We start from the raw sequence: 5000 nt of genomic DNA, 5'->3' as shown, positions 1-5000 counted from the left end.
TCCTGCCAGCGTTTTATTGCAGGAAAATTCAGATGTAATATATTTCTATGCGATACCACAGTCTCCTTAATCACATTTATATTTTATACAATATACATTTGTATGTGTGTGTTTACGTACATGTATATGTGAAGAATTTTATTACCCTTCTTGAAATTAAGGTAGCATACAGGATTAGAGCAGCAATCTTTCAGAGAATTCATATCATAACACTTCGCTGTTATAAAGTCAAAAATTTCTTCACCTGTACGACCGGAGTGTCATCAGTAATTTGAACTGTAGGCGAAAATTACTGGTCGCCGATAATATGAAACCTTACGTACCGAAAGCTAACAAAATTTCTGTTAAAAAGAACTGAGAACTCATTGAGTATCTGTCGTTGACTACTCGTTCTTCCAGTACATTACTAATATGTATATTCCTATGTATCTCACCTTTTATCTGTTTCAGTCATTAGACTATGGCCATGCCGGAGCACTACCTTGAATAATTTTTAGTCGAATGAATTGATCCCAGTACTTACATTTTGAAACCGGGTACATATTCCCTCGGTATTTTTGCCGAAACTCTTAACTATGGGACGTAAACACACCAACACCGGTTGTGGATGACAAACACAGACACAGAAACACACAAAGACACAAAGACACGCATATATATATATATATATATATATAATATATATATATATATGTAGATGAATGAATTATCCTAGTATGGATAATTCGGTTAATCGATCCCTGGTTAGCAAATTCACGTCAGTAAAACACGGTTGAAGTTACATGCCAAGGGCAGAACCCCGTGTTCGTGTGTGGAAATTTGTGTGTTTTTTTTTATATGAATAAATGAAAAGAATGGAATCGAACGAAGATTTTAACAAAATTTCTTTACTTTCGACATATGTTTCGAAGACTGCATACTCTTAATTCCGAAGGAATGAAGGTTGCATTATGCCGTCTTCTCATCAGGAAATACAAGGAACCTCTATCAGCCTCAAGACGAACAAAAGCTTCTTACTGTCTGCCTACATGGTTTCCACCGTGATAATGAGTATTTATTTAAAATAATCCGTTATAAGCAATGACGTCAAAATTGGTTGGAAGGAGGAAGTTTTAAAAAAATAGGAAGGAGGAAGTTTTAAAAAAATAGGAAGGGGACAGTATGTATGCTGTATGTATGGGGATTGACGGGTGTATGCTTTTGTTAATGAGTTTGAGTGTTTGTGTGTGTGTATGAGTGTGTGTATATAACTGCATCTGTGTCTGTGTGTGTGTGTTTGCAAATGTATGTGTGGGGGGACAATTGTCAAATATGTATATATATATATTGTCCCCCACACACATACATTTGCACACACACACACACACACACAGATGCAGTTATATACACACACTCATACACACACACAAACACTCAAACTCATTAATAAAACATACACCCGTCAATCCCCATACATACAGCATACATACTGTCCCCTTCCTATTATTTTAAAACTTCCTCCTTCCAACCAATTTTAACGTCATTGCTTATAACGGATTATTTTAAATAAATACTCATTATCACGGTGGAAACCATGTAGGCAGACAGTAAGAAGCTTTTGTTGGTCTTGAGGCTGATAGAGGTTCCTTGTATTTCCTGATGAGAAGACGGCATAATGCAACCTTCATTCCTTCGGAATTAAGAGTATGCAGTCTTCGAAACATATGTCGAAAGTAAAGGAATTTTGTTAAAATCTTCGTTCGACTCCATTCTTTTCATTCATTCATATATATATATATATATATATATATATATATAACGCGTTTCTTCCAGTTTCCATGTATTTATGTATGTAAGTATGTATGTGTGTGTACGTATGTGTGTGCATGTGTGTGTATGTATGTTTGTATGTTTGTATGTATGTATATATGTATGTATGCATAGGTCTCCTGGGTATAGATGTCTTCAGATCCGTATTAGATAATATTTTCTTCAGAAGACAGTAGAGCATTATTTCAGGAAGACTATTTTACTCTTCCTATCACATCGAGCGACTATACAGATCCTCTCTCTTTGCCACGACGCACCTTTTGATGGCGGTCAACAACTATTGAGTGTATAGAAGACACAAGGAATTTTCCAGTCAAGAAATGTTAATAGTTATAATCATTTACATCTATTTACATTTAGAACGTAAATGATGGGTGTAGACTCGTAAATAGAAAGCGTTGGCGAAACGGAGTTTTACTAACTGCGTCAGAGACCTCGCCATGTTTCATGTTCGCGTGTTTTAAGACATTAAGTAATATAAACTATTTCCTTTTGTTACGAAAATTTCACATTTACATCAGATTAATTTATAACTAAAGAATCACTTATGTAAAACGCAGTTTATAATTTATAATATATACTTTGATAATAGCGTGTCAAAAATATTATAACAACTTATGAAAGAAAATGTCGGAATATACATATATGTATGTATGTATGTATGTATCTACATATATGTGATTGTTGGTGTATCAGTGTTTGAGTGTTTTCTGCTTGTGTGTGCGTATGTTTTTGTGTGTGTGTACGTATGTACAAACGTTGAGCATAGTTTCTCTTTTGCATAGAAATTGTCGGAGTATAATTACACGCATGCCATACATATCTGAATATATATACATACATATATATATATATATATATGTGTGTGTGTGTGTGTGTGTATGTATATATATATATATATATGTATGTATGTATGGAAGTACGTATGTATGTACGTAAGTATGTATATATGTAAATATATGATAAAGAGAAAGAATGCGTCGAGGGAAGAGAGACAGACAGACAGACAGACAGACAGACAGACAGGCAGGCAGACAGACAGACAGACAGACAGACAGGCAGGCAGACAGGTAGACATACAGACAGATGGATAGACAGACAACTTATTAAATGTTTAAATCTCGAGAAACAGCATGAGTATCTGTTAAAATACATTAAAAGATGAAAAGCATATTTTCCTATGTGTTATGCTAGAAAAATAGGTAGGTATTTAATCTAAGAGATAAGTAAATTTACATGAATCTTTTCCAGTGATGGTCATGGTGATAATGATGATGAGAAAATGTAATTGATGATGAGAAGGATTTAAAAATAATAATGACATCAAATTTTGGCACATGGCCAGCAATTCCAGTGTAGGAGCTTAGTCGACTCCAGTACACAACTGGTACGTATTTTATCGACTCGGAAAGGATGAAACGCCAAGTCGACCTGGGAGGAAACTGAACACAGAACGTAAAGACGGACGAAATGACGTTAAGTATTTTCTCCGGCCGAGTAAGGATTCTGCTAATTTGCCAGCTTCAGAAATATTATTAATCCCTTCAAAGGTACCGAGCTGGCAGAATCGTTAGCACGCCGGGCGAAATGTGTAGCGGTATTTCGTCTGTCTTTACGTTCCCGGTTCAAATTCCGCCGAGATCGATTTTGCCTTTTATCCTTTCGGTGTCGATAAATTAAGTACCAGTTGATTACTGGGGTCGATCTAATGTACTGGTCCCCTCCGCCTAAATTTTGGGCCTTATGCCTAGAGTAGAAAAGAATATCAATCGTTTCTAATTTTGGCACACGGCCAAAAGTTTTGCGGAGAGGCGGGGATTCGATTACATCAGCCCCAGTACGCAACTGGTACTTATTTTTTCCATCCCGAAAGGAGGAAAGGCAAAGTTGATCTTGAGAAGGCATTGAACTGAACTGAGAACGTAACTACCGCTGAGTATTTAGCTCTTAGGTTCCTGCGAAAAACTATCAACGAATAATTGTTTCTAATATAAAGAAAGGGACAGAAATAAATAGGAAGGGAATAAATCCATTAAATCTAGTGCTTGGCTCATACTTTATTTTCTCGCCCCTGAAAGATAAAAGCTAAAATTGACTTTGGTGAGGTTTGAACTATCGCCTCACTATTTACTCTTTACTGTTTTACTTTGTTCAGTCATTTGACTGTGGCCATGCTGGAGCACCGCCTTTGTCAAGTAAATCGACCCCAGGACTTATTCTTTGTAAGCCTAGTACTTATTCTATCGGTCTCTTTTGCCGAACCGCTAAGTTACGGGGACGTAAACACACCGGCATCGGTTATCAAGCGATGTTGGAAGGACAAGCATAGACACACAAACACACACACACACACACATATATATATACGACGGGCTTCTTTCAGTTTCCGTCAACCAGATCCACTCACAAGGCTTTGGTCGGCCCGAGGCTATAGTAGAAGACACTTGCCCAAGGTGCCACGTAGTGGGACTGAACCCGGAACCATGTGGTTCGTAAGCAGGCTACTTACCACACAGCCACTCCTACACCTGTATAATAATAATAAAAATAATAATGGTTTGTAATTCAGGCAGAAGGCCAGAAATTCTAAGTAGAGTGATAAGTTGGTTGCAACGACTCAGCACGTCGTCGTTATTTTATCATATCGATCACATAAGTAAGTAAAGCAAAATTTACCACAGTAGATTTTGAATCCCGAAGGTATAGAGCCTAAGGTAATACTGCGAGAAATTGGGGCATTTTTGGGGTGTTTCTTTTTCCTCAGAAGCGCTAGTGACTGCCAGTCCGCCACTCTAATAATTGCTTCAAATTTTGACACAAGGCCAGTAATTTTTTTCTGGATGGGTGGACAAATTGATTACTTCCTCCCCGGCACATCTCTGATGTATATATTTTATCGACCGCGAAGGAATGAATGGAAAACTGGACCATAGTGAAATTTGAAATTAGAACGCATTAAGGTGAGAGTAGAGAGGGAAGTTTTGTCTTGTGAATGTTTCAAAAAAAGATGGGTGAATGTGGCAAGAATAGCAGCTTGAGCATAATCCTATGAACAAAAAAAAATGAAAGGAAAAAAGAGAGTCACTTACTGTAATGTGTTTTCTTTTTGCCTGACTATTGCTCAAGGTTCCCGTTGTCTTTTCCGTAGGCTTTTCTATCCACGGACAAACCTAATCTGTTTTCCCTTTTTA

This window comes from Octopus sinensis, linkage group LG10, assembly GCF_006345805.1.
Source record: "Octopus sinensis linkage group LG10, ASM634580v1, whole genome shotgun sequence".
In the NCBI taxonomy this organism is placed as follows: Eukaryota; Metazoa; Mollusca; class Cephalopoda; order Octopoda; family Octopodidae; genus Octopus; species Octopus sinensis.
Note: the sequence above shows the minus strand (reverse complement) of the source record.